We start from the raw sequence: 20143 nt of genomic DNA on the forward strand, positions 1-20143 counted from the left end.
CGTATTGCTCTCTTCTACAAGAAAATTTCCCTGCCAGTTTATTGTAGCTTTTTTTTCAATTGAAATTTTTTTTTGTCCAAATACCAGGAGAACGAAACAGAACTTCCAAAACTTGCTTCCAGTGTTACTAATTATCCATAAAGGTATTAATCATATATAATTAGTCATCTTAGTGAAGTCCTGGTAGAAACACTAGTTCTTCATTGTTGCCAGAACAATTTATAAGTAAGAACTTTAGTGCATATTTTAAAATTGCCCACTGCTACTTTCATTGCAAAAATAATCCATTCTGAATTATTCTGAAACATTTGTTTGCACAAGAATAGAATCTCAGAGTGTGTATTTTTGTGTTAAAATGGTATTTTACAACTCATTACTTCAGAACTATATCAGAGTGATGGGATTTCAAATGTCAATATACTTATATAAATTTTAAAAGTTCACGTGCCTTATAATCCAAATTTGATAATTTTCTCAAGCCAGTGTTCTGGTAATGGGACCTGCCATAAGAGCAAGTCTTTTCATGCATGACAGACTAAAATCCAAAAATAAACAATAAAAAAAATCACTGAGGCTCTGTTTTAGCAAGGACCCAAAATAACCCTGTGCTCAAGATTTCTGTGTGTTGGGGACATCGACCTCCAGAAATACCCGGCAGAGCCCCAGGCCTGTGCTGGGCGTTTCACTGCACTCTCCAAAAGCTCCAGATCCTCTCGTTGTTTCCCTTGGAAGAGCAGCTGTTCTCCATTGCAGAAACTGTTTCAAAACAAATACCATCAAGGTTTTTCAGCTTGGTCCTTTCCAAATCCTAGAGGGCACAGCCACCCTCGCCTCCCCTCCTGCACGGTCCTTGCTTTAATGCAAAAAGCAGAGCTGACCTTTGCTTCCTCCACGTAAGCAGCACAGCAGGGCAGCAAATCTCCAGAGAAAACGTGCTGGGGTAAAACAGTGCCAGTGGAATTAACCCAGGCCAGGCAAGAGATGCTTCCTGGTGGGACAGTGCCAGTCTGTGTGGAGGGCCCTGTGGAGGGCACAGACATCACCCCTGACCATCACTGCTCTGCCATTTTTCACTCCCCTCTGATAAGTTTTTATGGTGTGGGGCAGCAGTGTCCCAGTGAGAAAGTATGGCTCTCTCCAGAACAACATATTTGCAATAGTTTTGCGAATAATCACTTATCTGAAAGGCCAAGGAGGAGGCAGGCTCCTGGCTGTCCTGATCCTCCAAGTAACTACTTGTTCTGGAGCAGGGGGAGGCAAGGAAGGCTCAGGGTGCTTTGAGTGCAGTCACAGAGGTCTCAGGTGCTCTGACACAGCAGCAGAATCCTGCCACCATCACAGGAGGGATGGAGGGACATCAGTGACACACAGTGTTCTGAGGCAGGGGAAAGTATGGAATTGGAGCAGGCTTCCACCTCTGCCCCTCAGTGGCCTTAAAGCCACGGTAACACACTGCTGTAGAACTGTTTTCCAGACCTGACACAATGGGACTAGAGAAAAATGGAGCTACTGCTCATTCAGGACTCCTAGGTTTGTGGAGAATGAGGTTATTTTACCACTGATATAAGAGAATTGCAATTGAAAGTGTCTTCTGAATGCCTTTGGCAATTCCAAACATGTTTACGACCTGGCATTTCTTCAGAAGCCTTTACAGAGGAAATACAAGAGCCCTGAAAAGGGATGCCTTTCTTCCTCAGGAAACCTGGAGAGGGACTTTAGACACAGACACTTGGTGATGGAGGGGGGGTGGCTTTAAACTGAAGGAGGGTAGATTTAGATGGGATATTGGGGAGAAATTCCTCCCTGTGTGAGGCCCTGGCACAGGTGCCCAGAGCAGCTGTGGCTGCCCCTTCCCTGGAATTGTCCAAGGCCAGGTCGGATGGGGCTTGGAGCAACCTGGGACAGTGGAAAGTGTCCGTGCCCATGGCAAGGGGCTGGGAGAAAGTGATCCTAAAGGTTCCTTCCAGCCCAGACCAGTCTGGGATTCCATCATAATTAAATCATTTTGGGAGCTGCCATCCCTAATTACAGATCACACCAAGAGTCCACACAGCAGAGCAGAGGGGGAAATCTGTTTGTTGATGTCACTTTAGGGAAAGAGGAAAACAACTGCAGGATTTAACTGCTCTGCAAGAACTTGCTGGGTTCTGAGCGAAATCTCAGGTGATCAAACCTAACCCATAACTGCAGGAGAAGGTGTGAGGGACAGAAGGGCCAGGTGACACCACAGCTCAACTCATGCTGCTGAAACAAAAGCTGCCAAAGCACCCAAATCAGCCTCATCTGCTTTGTTTCTGCTGTACCAAGGGCTGGCAGGACCATCATACTCGGATAATTTACTTTCACTTGTAAAAGCTGCATTAGAATCTGTATGATGAATCAAGACTGTAGCTCAGCGTGGAGAACGGAGCTGATGGCCTGCTCAGCTTTTTGTGTAAGGTGACAATAACTGAAAAACCTGTGAGGAAGGATCTCTACAGACCAACTTTGTTCAACACTAGCTGCTCACTCACAGCTATCTGCATTTCCCAGGAGTTCCTCTGGTACCTTCAACTTTTCCACTGCTTTTGGAACAAGTGCTACTCACTGTGTGCTGAATTCTCTTCCCAGTCTTTAAAAAGTCTACCAGTTTTAATTTTATATATATATATATATATATATATATATATATATATATATATATATATGCACCATAATCAACTGCTTCCCTAAAGATGGAGCATCTTCATTTCTTCTTAAAGCCCTGCTTCTAAATATAAGGATTGAAAACATTTATGGCTAAGAAAAAATAAAGCTACTTCATCTAAAAGATCAACTAGAGGGACTGCTATGAAGCAGTTTGATTGGAAGAATTGCATAGTTGCTAATTCAAGAACCTGAAATTCTCTTTAGAATCTGAGGACAGAAAAGTGAGATCCTTGTATTTAAAAAGCAAATCAGATCAATCTGGTTTCACCTTTAGCCAAATGCCACATGCCTGACACCCACAATTTCACTCCTGCTCAGCAGGTCTGACTAAGGAGTGAAGGTTAAATTTTGCCTGGAGGAAAACAGATCAATCTCTAGAGAGATGGATCATAATCAGTTTCCATCACCCCGCAAGGGACTCATCCTCTAATCACTGCTGTAATTAGTTTGGTGGGGCTTTTTTTGGGGGGGGTGTGGGAGGTGGCAACAACACATCTGAAACCCCACAGGTTACTCAGTCACCCCTGCTGCCGGGGGGATGCCAAAAGCCTGGAATGGCAGAAAGCCCATTCCAACACCTACACCTGCAACCAGGCTGCACTTCATCGGGCCTGGGTGATTATTTTCACTTCAGCTGCAGTGCAGACAGGAAATGTTGACTTTGACAGAGAAGAGGTGGTTTACATAACAGTCCTGATTTCTCCCAGTTTCCTTTCACCCCTTACATGACACTGCTGCTCCACTCTGTAATCCCTTGCTCAAACATGCAATTAAGCAGCAGCCACACCCTTGCCGGCTCTTCCTTAGTAAGCAGGACCTCAGGAGAGCAATTACAACCGCTCGGGAATTTACTTGCAGGGTTGGAATCACTGTGTGTGTGTTTTCACTTTTCTCAGTCTGTTTTCCTGAGGAATTCTGTGCTCTGGAGAAGTCAGTGTCTCTGTGCCTGCAAATGCTCTGATGTGGCATCTCCAGCCTGATAGAAATCATTGGGCCTGACATTCAATCCTGAATCCCTTGGTCAGAAAAACCATCAAGGATTCTACATTGACACTGCAGTATCACCCTGCTTTGGGAAGTGAAAATGAATCAGCAAAACCTAAGGAACATTGAATGTAGCCCAAAGCAGAACAAAATATGGGATTACCACTGAACAGCAGTTTAATACATAGAGAAAACACTCCAGCAGAACACCTGGCACAGGGTTGAAACTAAGAAAATACAAGACAGGATGATCCAGCTTCTAATCTGGCGAGGAGACATCATCCATTGGTTTCAGATAGCAGAAGGGAATCCTGACAGGACCAAGATCTTGTTAAAAAAATTGATGTTCTTTGGTTTGGTTGGTGTTAAAGAATATCAGATGATCAACTCTTTCCTGTATGCCCAATTTTACAGCAGAACCCAGGCACTGGCCTCAAATTACCAGATAAAATATTTAGTCCTTATCCTCACAGTGATAACTGTTCTGCAATAATTCTCTTTACTTCAAAAATCTATTCAGCATTTCCTCAGTGCTCTTTGAGTTTTCCTTCTTGTCCTTCCAGATTTCAAACACCAAATACTTCCCAAGGGAATCAGAAATTCATAGCTTTTGGAGGGTTTCCCTAAACTCTCTGAGACATGAAGAAGAACAGCAAAGCTGCCAAGTTTTGCTGTGTACCTTTGGTGTCTGAATGATGGGGACACTACAATCTGACAGTTAAAGTGGCTGAGATGCAGTAGGAGGTTATTCTGTTGTGTTTTTGACAAACTGTTCTGGAGGAAACATTTTTCTTGCTTTACACCAAAAGAAAAATAAAACCAATCCAAACCTGCTCATGTCTAAGTCAGTGAAATGGATTGCTGCTTCAAATGCGAATGGCTTTTTCTTTTGAAGCACTGCTTAGGCACACATGGCTTTTAAACAGAATTTAGCCAGCAGTTCCTGCACAAACCCCACCAGACCCACTCTGCAAAGTGGTGCTCGGCTCCAGTGCCTGTGTGAAGGCTCCTTCTGCCTGGAAAAGGCAAGCCTGTACTGAGCACACTGACTCACGGATTGCCTCTTTTTTTATCGACTCTATTTCCATAATCCAGCACACTCAGTGGGCCCTGTCAGGCATTTAGCAAGATCTTGCCCCCAGGGTTGTGATCCAAGCTGATGGGTGCAGGAGTGACTCACAGGGCTGGAAAGCTCTGCCGCAACCTCGGCCCAGGTGATGCCTTCAGCCTGGGATGAACACAGATGCTCGTGGCACCTCTGTGCAAAACACATCTGCTGTTGTTACTGATCAGATGTGTCCTCTGGGGATTTTGTTCCGTTTCCCTTTTTCCTCTTGAATCATTGGATTTGGGTACATTCCAGTTCTACTGCGCTGAGTCCAAGTCTGAGAACAAATTAAGCTGTGGCAGGAAGGAAGGAGTGTGCACAATCCCAATTCCCTGGTGACAGGTCTATTAAGCAATAAATAATGAGCCTCTTATTACAGGTTCTAATTAGAACAGGACTTGTCTGATTTAGGAACTAAGCTGAGCACTCATTCCAAAATTCAGTTTGATCTGTTGCAGTGACATTCAAGCTCTGTTTGTTTTCTTTCTGGATTGATGATGCACAGGAAGAAAAGGGAAAGGAAAAATGGTCGTGTCACCAGCTGCAAAGGATTGCTCTGGTTCTAGGCTCTTTACAGAGACTGGAACCCAGATTTTTAAAAACATGTGCATTCCAAGCCTTTAGACACCATGAGTTGACATTTTAAGTGGGGTGGAACATGCTGGACACAGGAAGGAGCTGCTCAACAGGGAAATAACAAGAGAGTGTACTCAATTTACTAGACAATGTCCTCTATATCAAGCCTATAAATGTTAAACCCAAGTTTTCATTTTGTTTTCTCACACAATAATACTTTTCAGAATACACAGAATACTTTTCAGAAAGTCATGGAAAACATTTTCTTATTAAGGTAGTAGAAAGCTAAGCAGACAGTTTTTGCACAAATTTTTTAAAAGCCTTTACGTCACTGACAACAATTATAAGAAATTTTTAGCCACAAATATTGTTTAGCAAACAGTAAAACTGGAGGCTTTGTTAAAAATATTCTGAATCAGAACAGCTGTAATGAACTAAAATGAAGAAGTGAAGGTGACCAGAATGCAAAATTGCATGCAAAGTCCCTTGTCCTCCATTAACTTCTCAAGACTATAAATCAGAATAGACAAGGAGAGCAAAAAAGAGGTTTTGGAATCATATCCATAAATTTAGATGATTAGTAGCACAGGAAAAGCAGTATCTAATGGGAAAATGCTGTTCTAAACTGGGACTGTTTACTGGGGAATGATGGAAGCCCGGTCCTCTGGTTCTAGGAAGTCAAGAGTTCTTGAAGTTCCCTTTCAAAGTGCGCTCCCAAAGCAGATCCCTGAAGCCAAAGACAACAAACTTGGCCAGGGTTATTGTCAGGCTGAAGCAAACAACTGCTCAGCTGTGTGACTGCAGCGAGCTGTGAGCCCAGAGGGATCAGCCAGGCACCACCACCATCGCCAAAGGCACCCCCAGCAGGCAGCTCCTGCCGCGTTCTGTGCCAGCTGCAGGGCCAGAGGTGCCACACACAGCTCTGCCACGGAACTGCAGAAACCCTCCTTGCCACAAGGCCAGGAGCTGCTGCAGAAAAGCCACGTCTAACTCCCAGCATCTTCTTGCTCCACCCTGACCACATCAGCACAGTGACCTACACAGAATGCAGCTCATTATGCTTTGAAGGGACTGGTACAATTAGTGACTAATTGCTGACGTGGGAAAGAGAAAAAAACCCAAACATGTGGGTTATTTTCACTTGACAACCTTCTATTGGAGTTTCCATGCTTCCACCATGCTGCTGCAGTAGGAGAGAGCTCAGAGCCAGGAGAATGGTGGCAGGAAAGCTTCTGGGAGAAGTTAAAGGCTTTCTGCTGTGCCCTGAGTGCAACCAGTTACTCTGATTGCAATTTCTACGGCCAGCACAGGGAGGAGAGTGGAACTGTGAAAATTAAGGCCCCACGTTCCAGGAGCAGCAGATCCTGTATAAGCTCAGCACTGCTGACAAACCCCCATTTTCATACAGTCATGGAATGGGTTGGGTTGGAAGGGACCTTAAGGCCCATCCCCTTCCCCCTGCCATGGCAGGGGCACCTTCGCTATCCCAGGCTGCTCCAAGTCCCATCCAGCCTGGCCTTGGACACTGCCAGGGATCCAGGGGCAGCCACAGCTTCTGGGAATTCCATTCCAGCCCCTCACCACCCTCACAGGGAAGAATAGCTGCCTAATATCCGATCTAATCTACTCTCTGTCACTTTAGAACAATCCAATTAAGTTACACCAAGAGATTTTTCTTTCTGAAAATGCAAGATGGAGTCCCCAGCACCTCAAGTATAACCAACCCAAAAACTTTCTTGAAAACTGCACTTGAAATACAAATTGCTTCTATTTCACCGATGTATTAAAGACATTACAGGTCCTAATTTTCTGATTTGCTTAAAAATAGCCAGACATTTATTTGGAGAATTTAAGATATAGATTATCTTATTTACAACGGATTTGGAACAAATTGAAAAAAAATATTATTTATCTAATCTTCCCTAAACTCAAATCACCTTAAGCTTTATCAAACTGCTTAGACATTGTCTGATGTGAGTGAACAGATGATTCATTTGGTGATTAATAACTCCCAATACAGCTGTCATCAGTAAGGCTTAAACACTGACTTTGGAACATCAAAGCCATGTGAGGGCAAACAGGGAGAATCAAATTAATAAACGTGATTTTTGCAAACTAGATCTGTTCTGGCTCCCTCAGCACTGGGCTGAATAATGGTGTTGATTGTAATAGTTTATTCTTAATGTTCATAACAACCCATCATTCTTCAGACAAGTATACAGCACTTATCTTCCCATCCATCAACCAGCCCTAGGTTTGTGTTAACCAGTTGTAACAGGATCTTGTGTTTGAGCATCAAAAGTGATTCAACAAACATTTCACACTGTCACTTTCTCAGCATTGCCCAGTTTCTGTTTTGGTTTAGCCAATTTTCTCCATCCCATTCTTATATATCTTTTATTTTCATATTTTCACTGACTTTTTTGTGTGTGTGTGTGCTCAGGATCTTGCTTATTAATATTATTTCTAAAATGCTCCTCAACAGCAGCAGCTCTCATTCCATTTTTCCTATTTTTTGCAATATATTTCACTTACCTGCTTTGCACCTCGTGCCATAAACCTTCATTTGTTTCTCAAATTGTCACCCAGGAGATGCTGTGACTCTCCCCAAGAGGTGACCATGCACAGGGTGGGTGTTTCATCAATCTGAGCCTTCAAACCACGTTTTATTCCTTCCCAAAGGATCTTCCCTGTCAATACCCTAAAGTGAAATGGCAGCTGGAGGCAGGAGCACCCCAGCCAGTTTTAGTGTTTCTGATGAAGTGGTGGCTGGGGGAACAAAGACATTTTACCCTGCAGAGCTCCTGCAGAACAGGCTGCTTCCCTCTTCCCTGACACAGCCTCTGTCACTCAGCTGCCTCAGATCTTCCCCTCAGGTACATATTTAATGCTTTGTTTTTCAGCTAAGCCTCAGTTAGACCTGGAGGTAAAGCCACCCCTTCAAGGACTCAGAGCAAGCCATGGAAATAATCCATTTCTTGGCTATTTGCCCTGGATGTGTGAGAGCTCTGCAGTCCCCTCCACTGGAAAACTGCTAAAGAGAGCTCTCTGCAAGGCTGGCCCTTTGCAGACACCTGGGAAATGTGAAGGAGCTCCTTCTGTTCAGAGGAACTGAACAATGTTTTATTTACTCAGTTATGTATTTGAGGCAGGACTGAAAATGAGCAAAACCACATGCACTTGTAGCATTTATTTTATGTTCCACATTTCCCTGGCAGTCTCTGTGTAAGTACCACATCTCAAGCATCATTGTAAAGCCCTAAAACACCCTTTCAAAGAAAAAGTACATTTTTGAAAAGGTTTTGTTGTTGGTTTGTTGAGGAGTTTTGTTTGTTTGTTTGTTTATTGATTAAATAAAGCAGCCACAAGGATAAAAAATGTTTCTGGGCTGACTCCAGTTGCTTTCCTGGCTTTTTTCCAGTGATGTTCAAATCAGGAGTTGTTCAAACTAGGAAACAGTAGTTTTGCCATTTACTCATACAAAAACTTGGGAGCTCTGGTATTTTTTTAGTACACATTGCTAACAGGGTTCAAGAGTACCCTCTCCTCTGTCATGTGGCTCTGGCTGTGCATAAACATTGCTTTGACCAATAGGGGCAAAATTAGATACTTCCCAGAATGATTTGTTGCATTCTCACGACAGTTGCGATCCCAGACTGGATTAGATCCAGTGGGAAAATGTTTAGACAAAGTCCTGCAGCAAAGAACACTCCTGAGAGATGTGCCTGTGGTCTGCCTAGGACAGAAGGCAAGGTTACAGCCAGGCCTGGAGAAATGTGCCACAGGGAGGAGTTGTGGAATGCTCTGTCTGGTTTTAGGGAGCAAAAAAAATGGGAGCATCCAGCAAATGTGCAGCCAGATTCATGTTCTTCCCTGGGAGGGTGGGGAGGCCCTGGCACAGGCTGCTCAGAGAAGCTGTGGCTGCCCCTGTGTAGTGGTTTTGGTTTGTTAATTTGAGATTTTGTTTATTTTGAGATTTATTTTGGCTAATGTTTTAAAGAATGTGGTGGGTTTGGTGTTGGTTAATTATTAATACGCTTATTTTTTGTTGTGAGATAGGATTAGGAGAAAGGTAAAGTAGGTTTAAAACATTAAAAGGGTATAAATAAAAAAATTATTAATAATAATTAAAAGAAAGAGTAATAAGAATTGGAACAAAAAAGAAGATCTCACTTCCAGAGATCCCTGGAAGTGTCCAAGGCCAGGTTGGAGCAACCTGGGATAGTGGAAGGTGTTGGGATTGGAACTGAATGAGCTTTAAGGTCCCTCCCAACCCAAACCACTGTGGAATTCTAAGATCTCCAGTACCAACCATTTGGTTCAGCTCGTGTTACTCAAACATCATGAAATGGAAACCAGAAAGAAGGAGAAACATGGTGAGATCAGGAAAGGAAGGTATCAAAAGCTCTCTCCTGACCCACTAGATTTTAGGTTTCAAGAGCTTTAGGAAATATTTAACTAAAGGCTACTCCTAATTCAGTGGTCCAGCAGGAGAGATGAGCACGTCGGGCTGAGAGCTGGAAAGTGCAAATGCAGCATGAAATTGGAAGCAGGAGCATGGTCTTAGCACCTCCAGTGTGCTGCACCAGCCAGAGCTTAACCAGCCTCTGAGGCCTTAAAAATTTAAGCCCCTACTCATTTCTCCTCATCAACTACTTTGGAGCAACATTTCCCAAGAGTTGCTTGGGTTTTTGTCTCCTTCCTTCTGGTTTCCCCTTTCTTCTTCTGTGAGAGTTGTTTGGACTCATTCAGTTTGCAGATTCCACTCAAGGCTGTGCTTCTCATTCAAAATATTTCTACTCTCAAAGGCATTTTTGCCTTTGCCTTCACTTTGAATGAAGACTTTGCAACCTGCACAGCCTTGCCTTTTTAGCCACTTCAAATGAGTTTTATTAATTTTTGTTCCTCCCTGCTCCAGCACATTGCTTTGAGTACTTTCTGCACACATCCACACAACACTAAAATAGGAATTCTGCCTGGAAATCTGGCACATATATTGTTAGAAGTTCATTAAATCTGCATTCCTGCAGTCATATTGTGACAGCATGCTTAGGAATGCATTTCCTGACTCAGGTGACACTGTTACTCAGCTTTTCCTACCCTCTTTGATTGCTGCAATATTACCTAAAGCTGTTTAGAAGATAGAAGATGTATGAAATTGAAATCATCTGGAGATAGCTTCTTGTCTGCCACTGCTGACAGGTAACATTACAAGAACTAATTCACTGGTGTTGTTAAATTCCTGTTCCTTTCATTCACATCTTTGCTGTGAAGGCACAGAAGATCCTTTGTCAAGCAGAGTCTGATCAACAGCAAAAGATAAACAGAATACGTAAGAGTGACTTGGTAGTGCTTCAATTTTCCTCCATTTTATGTTTATTCTTAGTGTTTAAGTTGCCTTCCTCTCTAAGCCAGAGGTCAAAGTGAAATTTCTTTTATTGATTTTCCCAGTGTGATGGAAGCAGCAGAAGGTGGTGGGGCTCCTCCATAACAGCTCTGACACTGCAGACAGAGGCTCAGGCTCCAGCTGAGGGCTGGTTTGGAGCAGTAACAGGGGAAAGCTGAGCCCACTGCTCTCAACCTGGGACTTGTGGTGCCTTTGGGAGAGTCTGGTCCCCAAAAGAGGGGGAAAAGTTCAAGGCTCTTGGTTCATTTTACCAGCATAGGAAAAGAAAACAGGAAAAAAACAGAGATAAGAAATATAGGACCCCTGAGCCAACAGCAGCAAACCCAAAAACCTTAGCTTTGTCAAAGCCAGCTGCTTTTAGCACCTAAACAGGATTTTGGTATTACTGTAAAAGTATCTGTGCCTCTGTTTAGCCTCTTCCTTTATAAATGTAAGACACTGGGGGAGCTGGGAATGAGCAAGGAGTCAAATAAACATTTCAGGCTCCTGTATTGGAGCTCACCACCCAAACTGTCAGCCCTGCAAGGAGCTTGAGGATGCCCAGTGTTACCAGGAGCCTGGGAAACCACATCTGGGAAAGACAAATGCACTTCAGTGGTGGAAGGTTCAGAGTTCACTCCCATCCTAATTTTGCAGAAGGACACAGCAATGTACATTCACACAGAGCTGCTGTAGCAGGAGGCAAGGTGCTACAGAAAGGAATCAACTCAGAGCCATGGACAGACCTCCCCTCTCCATCCTCCCTGCCATGGCTGGAATAAACAGATTTTATTGTTGTTATCATCCCTCATTATGGCCTGAACACATCCTATACCATCACCAGCATATTCCACAGGCCTTGGGCCCCTCTTTCCCTTCCCTAAACTTTTAACCATCTTTTAATTTATAAATAACATTTAAGTTCACATTTCAAAAGCATGCAGGCTCTTGGCCTCTATAAAATCTCCAAGAAATCACCTTTACTTCCCACAATGTAGATCCAGAGCATCCATAGTCTGTTTGCTTGTTATATTAATAGAATTCAGAAAATTGCTCTACAACATTCCTAAAAAAGAGAATCAGCCAAAGTTAGACTTGGCATCTGCACAAGTCTCAGTTATTTTTTGGAATACTTTGACAACACTCTTATGTTATTGTCTCCGGGTTCATTTTTCTGTTCATGTATTCCCCAAAGAAGGAAAGAATGGTATTCCTGTTCTCTGAATAAGGACACATCTTGCTTGTCAGACAGATTTAATTATTTATTTTCCCTTCTCCTTCTTGAATTGTTGGATCTTCAGATCAGGAAGTTTCAGGTCCTTCAAAATCGTGCTCTTCAGAGAAATTCATCCTAACTGCCTCAAAAAAAGAAACAAGAACAGAGTTTTACCTGCAGAGCTGGCACCTACAATTATTGTCATTTCAGCTGCTTACTGCAGGGAGAGCATTTGGAGAGCACAGAAAACCAGTTAGGTTCCTAAATCTGATTTAGTAACACAGAAAACCTGAGCTACTCAGTGCTGGCAGGAACTCCAGCTCCACAGGCTTCACCTGGGTGCAGCTAGGGACAAAATAAAGGTGTAGGACAAACGAGGAGACACCTCCAAAGCTGCTTCTGAAGGAACCCTGCAGTCAGTTGAGAACATTTTCATTTTCTTTCTTCCATTTGATCTCCTCAGAAACATATTTTTCATATTATTCCTCACATTTTACTTCCATCTGGTTTCAGCTTTTGATTAGAAACTTGGAAGCTCATTCTTAACAGCTCAGTGCAGAGACCTGAGCTGCTTCCAGCCATATTCCTCCTTGGAGGATCTGAACTCAGCCGTATGGTTCTTTTTACTGAGGCTGTAGCCTCAGTAAATAGTTTGCAACTCTTGGAAAGAGCAAAAACTCTTGCAAACAGAGGAGGGGTTTGTTATCCTGGAAGAAACAAAACCTGCAAGACAGATGATACCGATTGAAAAGTATTTGCTATGCAAAGTGGTGTTTATAGGGAAGCTGTAATTTGCCAGGTTTATCAGGCAGGGCTCAATACACATTGAAATGTTGGTTTGTCAGAGTCCAGGACACCCCTCTGGCTGCCCTGGCTGTCTCCAGACCCTGGCAGGGGGCTCGGGGACCTTGGCAAGAAGTCAAAAACACCTGTGGCTTCAATTCTAGCCCGTGGGAGAGGCTGCCAACTCTGTATGAGGAATTACAAGGTGAAAGGGTTTGAGTAGTGTGATAGGTGAATTGACACAGGGTGGAAAAGTAGAATTTTGGGGTTTTTAGAATGTGATTCAGGGGTACAAGATGGAGGAATCTGGGCATGCATGTCCTAGCCTTCTTTCCCTTCTTCTTGTCCTCCATGTCCTGGTGTGATGGTGACACTTTTCTGTTGGTTTAGGATAGGGACACACTGTCCAACATAGATGTGAGATATTGGTACATTGTTATAAACAGACTGTACATAACTTTTGATATAAAAGGTAAACGAGAGGGCACGCAGACTGCTGTGGCTTCTGTACTAGGCAGACCTCGGTGGGTCAGAGAGAGAAAGTTTTAGATAAGAAAAAATAAACAATCTTGAAAACTCGACTTCAAGCATTCCAGACCTCTTCTTTGGCTGCTGGGCTAGGGGAAAAAGGACTTTTAGAATTTCAGGGTCATTCCAAGCAGGCAAACCCTGACACTGGTTGACATCTCACCAGGAATACAGGACCAAGAGTACCCTGATATCTGAGTTCAGCCCAGAATTCACTGAAGCCACCAAAAGCAGATGCTGAAGTTACTGCTCAGAAAAAAAAAAAAATTAAATGTTCAATAATAAGCATTGTATTGATGGGGTCATGAAATTGTAGAACCACAGAATGGTTTGGGTTGGAAGGGAACTTAAAGCTCATCCAGTGCCACCCCTGCCATCAGCAGGGACACCTTCCACTGTCCCAGGCTGCTCCAAGCCCTGTCCAGCCTGGCCTTGGACATTCCAGGGATCCAGGGGCAGCCACAGCTGCTCTGGGCACCCTGTGCCAGGGCCTGCCCACCCTCACAGGGAACAATTCCTTCCTAACACCTGATCTAAACCCACCCTACCCATGCCCTTCCCTCTGCAGGATCAGGAGAAGCTGGCAGTCATCAGAGCAGGAAAGGTTGGTGGATCATCCTATCTTTACAGTAAAAATGTAATTTTTTTACCTCAAAAGCATTAAAACATCCTGAGCCAGAACAAATCTGTGTCTCCCCAAGTGTTTGCAACAGGGCATGACTGACACATGACCAACAGGCAGAGAAACACCCAAGAGATGTGGGTGGAAAGAAAAAAGACTTGGGAATGGTGACCCTCCCACACCACCTCAATTCCAGCAGAAGTTCTTAATTCTCAAGGACCTGTGAAAGTCACAGAAGAAAGGCAGATACAAGCCAACATCAGAGGCACCAGAAATCCTGTGATTTCCAGCAGCTTTTGAACAGCACCAGCAATTTTGCAAGGCAGCCTGAATCACCCCAAGCATCCGTGAGAAGTTACTTACCTGGCCTGCAAGTGCAGGGGAAGGCTGGGAAAAAAACATTAAGATTCTGACTGTAAGAATCAAGGAAATGGGTTTAGACTTCCCCCATTTCTGAGCAATCAAACAGGACAGCCAAAGAAAGATAGAAAGCAGGATTCCAGTCACAAAGCTATGAAGGAGCAAGTTTCCACATTCATCCAGCTTTTGTCACTTGGAATTTTTTTCCCCTACATTCTAAGCTTTTTTCCTACATTCTGATATCATCTCATCAGGGCTGTGCTTTTATATTATTCTTTGCAGTATTTGCAGAGTTCACAGTGAAGACTTGAGACATATGTAGGACATATGCAGGAGATCTCCTGGAATGATCTCATGTTTACAGCTCCAAGAGGGATCAGAGAGCTGAAAGTTGGTCTGGATTGTCCCCTAGTGGTCCCCACCTTTCATGGGGAGCAGAACCCCACAGGGGCTGTGAGTGCTGATTGTCATGGTCACCCCCAAACAGGGACCTGTCCACATTAACCAGGGGTTGCCTCCTTCCCTGCAACATTTTCAGCTCAGCTCGCAGCATCTCCCAAGTTCCTCACTGCAGACCTTACCTGGCCATTTGCTGCCAATGCTGCTCCCGTGATGATGTTTATTTCTACACTAATCCATGATCTTCTATGCTGTGATTAAGTTGTAGCTACTCTTTTAGAGGTTTTCCCTAATCTGTCATTTGTAATTTGAGTTCTGTCCTCCCCCATTCTGGCAGCATTTTACAGCTTTGTTGTCATTCATAAATTCCTGACAGAGTTCCCATTACATTGTCCAGGTTATGTAAAAGAAAATATTGGCCAACACAACATCACCCAATTTCACTTGACAAGGCACTAAGAAGCACAGAGAACTTGTGCAGGTTATATTACCAAAAACATCCAAGGAAAAGGACTGACTTCCAGAAAATTCTCACAGATCTTGACTCCCATCCATCTTGTTTTCTTCAGCCACACAGCTTAGAGAAACAATTCCATATTGTTTATGTAACAGTAACAGGTCAAAATTCTGAGTCCAGATCTGTTGCCAACTCTGCCCATGCGCTACTTTTAAAATTTACCTCTTGTCTGAATCAAGTCATATGGCATGATATGGACTTTCTCCATGTTCAGAGCACTGTTTTGTAATTTAATTGGAAAGTTGACAGTTCCAAACATCCTAAATCTCTACCCAGTCATCTCCTCCATGTTTGACCTCAGCAACTGGAGGGTCTCTCCTATGCTTTTACCAGGAGCTTTGAACCCAGGGGAGAAGTTTTTGCTCTCATTCCTTCCTTTGTGCCTAACTCATCCTCCAGCTCCATGTGCATCCCAGCAGTTTGGGTCACACTACACTTATTGTCCATTGTTCTCTTATTCTTGCTCTTTTCTCTTTTCCTTTCCTTATTCTGAGTCCTCCCTGATGCAATTTCAGCTGTTTTGCTAAGAAAGCTCCTGTCAGGCCACACATGCATCAGCACAGGAAGCCCAGAAGAAACTGTGGTATTAAGTGGCTTAAGTGCAATTAACTGAAGGATTGTCATGGAAACAATCTAATTTAAGTTAAAGAACAAAATCATTAGCCTCAGAATTTCACTAAACTTGCATTTCTGTTCTCAATTTCACCCAAAAACACTTGGCAAGGAGGGAGTTCACCAAAAACTTCAAGTTATGGTATTGGCTTAAAAAAAACAACATAAAATTAATTTTAAAACCCAACAACAACAAAATATATTTACAAAATCTCCACCCAGCAGAAGGAAGGTAATTTCTTCTTATTTCAGGCACAGAAATCTCCTCCTAGGGAGGTAAAATTTATTCAGTTTTAAAGAATGTGCCTCTTTTAGACAGACAAGTTCCCCTGTACACAGCACTGTTACCATTCAGGAGGTTACTGCAGAATAACTCCTTTTATTACCCATGTGCTCTAAATTCTGATTATAACTAAACTGCAAAAAATTCCCTTCAAGATACTTCAAAGAGGAGCTTTACAAAAGTGATAAAAATTGGAGGATTTGGGTGCTCAGTATTTCTAGTGGTGTGCTCTTATGCCACAAATATCCAGGATATACATGGAAAGCATGGGAAGATTAGATCAATATGTCAGTAGTAAAAACCAGATCTGTGTCTCCATCCACTCCATCCCACTCAGCTTTTGCATTAATCTCATTAACAGGTTCCAAGCACAACCCAATAGTGCTCCAAAAAAGCAAAGGCAGCATCTGCCACGAGACATCCTCCCCCTCTCCTCATGGAAACACGGATGGAGGTGCTCCTGCCTCACTCCGTGCCTTCTTGCTCCTGGAGCCACATCACAAGAGCACACCTGGCATTTGAATGGAATGCAAGAGAGGTCTGAGGTGGCTCCTGGATCCTGTGAGGGCTTGTCCAGCTCTCCCAAGGCTTTTTCCTCTGCACACAGCTTGTCCTTGCTGCAAGGACGTGCTGCACGTGTCAGCCTGTCAACAAACACGTCCTACCTCACTGCTGGGAGCAGGAAAACCCCCACTGTGCCTGGATACTCATGAGGAAACATGTACTGAAAGGCAGAAGGGGTAGGGTAGCAATTTAACTGTAGTTCTTTTAAGAACTGCTGCAGGTGGGGTCTCACAAGGGCACAGGAAGGGGAAAGACGAGAGGCTGAGGAACAGCAAACACAGACAGAAAGGTCACAAAACTGGCCAGCAATTCCCTGTGACTGGGAGGAGTGTGATACACAAACAACTGGGTGTTCCACAGTACATACAAAGAGTCCATGTCCTTCATGAGAAACCTGACTTACCAGAAAGTCTGTAAATTGCCCAGAAATTTAATTGCAGCTTTGTTCAGCGATGACAGAGTGAAGCTGCTGAGAGCTGGAGTTTGGTTGTGCCTGTCAGGGAAAAAGGAGAATTGTTTGAAACTCAGCCATTCCAGTGCCTCCTGCTTCAGAGGCAGCCAGTTCTCCAGCAGAGTTTGCTTTACAAACACATCATGGTCATCTGCAGGAAATGAGATGCCACTGGGGCTGTGCAGCAGCACCTGAGCCCACCTGAGCTCTGCACAGGCAGGGAAGGTGCCCAGGAGCTGCTCTGAGCTCCAGGACCTTGAAACGTGGGGCCCAGGACCAAAGGCAGGGAGGTCTTGATCCCTGAGAGATCAGAGAATCATGGAATCATTCAGCTGGAAAAGCCTTTTAGGATGATCAAGTCCAGCCCCTCCCCCAGCACCGCTGTGTTCACCACTAACCCCTGTCCCCAGGTGACAGCCACATGACTTTGGAACACTTCAGGTGATTCCACCACAGCCCTGGGCAGCTGTGCCAGTGTCTGATCACTCTTTCAGTGAAAAAAATTTCCCCAATATCCAATCTAAACCTCCCCTGGCCCAGCCTGAGGCCGTTCCCTCTCCTCCTGTCCCTGTTCCCTGGGAGCAGAGCCCGACTCCCGGCTGTTCCCTCCTGTCTGGGAGTTGTGCAGAGCCAGAAATTCCCCCTGAGTTTCCTTTGCTCCAGCTAAACACACTCAGACTTCTGTGGGTGTTTTCCACATTGGGAACCAGATCAACATACTGATTTTTTTTTTTAACCAAACCTCTGGAAGTGGGTTATAAGCAGTGGGGTCTTCACTACCTTCCTAGCCTTCAATGTTTATTATGGATACTTTACAGAAAGGCTGCCAAGTGCTGTTGGTTCCATTCCCACAAAATCAATCATTTTAGGGCATCACACTCCAAATGGGGACAGGACAGGAGCAAGACTACTACAATGGGAGCAAAGAGCAGCTCAGCTCTCCAGACATTTGCTCTGTTTGAAACTAGATTTTCTTTGAAACTCCCAAAGCATCCCACATTTCTGTGGTTGATCTATGTACAAAGACAAAACACTATTGCAATCAATCAGCAATTTTTACATTATTTCCTCCTAATTGCTTACAGTACTTACAAGCAAAATTTAGACCTGGAAATTCACACCTATTCCTCCCCATTAGGCTGTTGGGGGAAATCCCTGATTATTCTAGCAACTGAATATTGATAAATCCTGATAATTCCCATGTTCAATTCAGTCCACTGCTGCTCCTGGATAAGCATCCTACTACTCTGACCTTTATCTACTCAACAAGAAGCAGCTCAAGTGCCCTCTAGTGTGGTTTCAGAACATCCAGTCTGTGCTTTTCCCGAGTTTTTGGTATGAAATGAGAGGGTTTGTCTTTGGTTTGAAGTATTTCTATAGATCCATAGAATTTCATGACTTAAGCCACTGTGAAAAACAGGTTGACTGCAAAATTGATAGTGATTGTGATTTTTTTAAATAAAATTCCTGAATTAGAGTTATGGCTACTTTCACTTTATCCCCAAAACAGCAAAATTTACTCAACATGTCTGATATTTTCATGACTAATTTATCTGCTTGTGGAGTGTTGCTGTTACTGGATGGTTTTTCTTGATATAAAAGGGTTTAGAGCATCACTGTTGTACAAAAAAAAATGTGGTACTTTTATTTACTTTTCCAGTTTCTTATAAGCCCAAACTTTTAATACATATTTATCAAAGTCGATTTTATTTTTCTACCTCCTGCATTTTTAGTGGCTCCAACAAACATTTCCTGAACTCCTCAAGCGATCCTTACTGCTCCATTTGAATTACTTTCCTAGCTGATTCAACCCGAAGAAATTTGGCCCTTTTAAAGCTATTCACAGTCTGAATAATGAACGTGCTGAGATCATCTCGGAGCACATGTTTCTGGAAGCTTTCCTGGCTGGGCTGCACAGGCTTTGAAATAAGCTTCCTGTTTTAGCTAATTCTGATTTAGCTGCAGTCGTGTGCGCACCATGTGAGCGAACAGACTCAGGCACCAAATGGGTTTGTTTTTTCCAGACTGAAGGTGGAGATGGGAAGAGCACAGGCTGGGGACTGATATTGTTTCAGACATCTTGCATAGTAGTGAAATTCTCAGAGCTGACTTGAAAGAAATGCCAGAGAAATAAATGTATGTTCTGGTAGCACCCATGGCCTGTCCACTTTATGGGCAGCTGCCAGTAAATGCTAAAGGAAACAGCTTGGGAATGTAAGGGTAGGAATAGGAGGAGCACATTCCCAGTTTGGCCTGCTGGAATTCAGTGATGTTTGTTTTAAGAAGATCAGAAGAAGAAAATTTAGAGTAAGAATAATGGAAATAAGGGCAGGCTGAGCTGTGGGATGATTTCAAAGGAAGAGTCGTGTCCCTTGGCTCGTGGTTACACAGATTGGAGCACTGGAAATGGGTTTCTCCAATTCTCCTCTGCCCTTCACAGCCAGGCACGAAAACTCCAATACCTTTCCTCTAATTTTCCCTAAACACTTAATCCTACTCCACTCTTAACAGCCTTTTCTGTTACTTCTTAGACCTGGGAAAATGTAGAAGTCTATTTAAAACACTGGCAAGTTTCCAAGCAGCAGCAGCAGCTGTGCTCAGATCAGCTCTCCTTGATGGAAATTTTCTCTTCTTGTACCCAAACAGCATCACACCACAATCACATCAATATATTTCCTTCAAGTGTTCCAGCCAGAAGCAGAAAAGCAGCACTCATGTGAATGGGACAGAAAATGAGATGCTTTCATGACTGAAATAGGGATCCATGTGAAATAGGAATTGCGTCCTGGTACTGCCATGATTTACCTTTCCACACCTGCTAATAGTTTTCCACACTGCAAATATTTTAACAGTCCTTATGACTGTTTCTTACAGGGTTTAATAGGAACTGAGGGAGGGGAGAAGGTTTATAAAACTAAGTGAAGTTTTCTGTAGTTAACATGCAATAAATAGTGATTTTAGACATGGGTTGATTTGACTTAGCATAAAAATAGACATTTTGGTCTTAGTGGCAGGTTCTTGAGATAAACATCAGTCACTATTAGCATCTGATTTCAGTCTTAAAGT

The 20143-nt window shown here is 43.5% G+C and overlaps 1 long non-coding RNA gene across 3 annotated transcripts in view; it reads right to left on the reverse strand.

Moving 5' to 3' along the window:
- Positions 1-20143, reverse strand: part of LOC128818557 (uncharacterized) — a 33634-nt gene that overhangs the window by 7104 nt on the left and 6387 nt on the right. Inside the window, exons 4-5 of one of the 3 annotated variants that reach the window (XR_008440510.1) lie at positions 17030-17119; positions 11919-12097 (exon numbers count right to left, since the gene is read on the reverse strand). This is a non-coding gene — a long non-coding RNA (uncharacterized LOC128818557). Of the gene's footprint in view, positions 1-11918; positions 12102-17029; positions 17120-20143 lie in introns of those variants that run through there. The other 2 variants (XR_008440511.1, XR_008440512.1) reach the window with 2 other exon arrangements.

Source organism: Vidua macroura, chromosome 24 (genome assembly GCF_024509145.1).
Source record: "Vidua macroura isolate BioBank_ID:100142 chromosome 24, ASM2450914v1, whole genome shotgun sequence".
Lineage (NCBI taxonomy): Eukaryota > Metazoa > Chordata > Aves > Passeriformes > Viduidae > Vidua > Vidua macroura.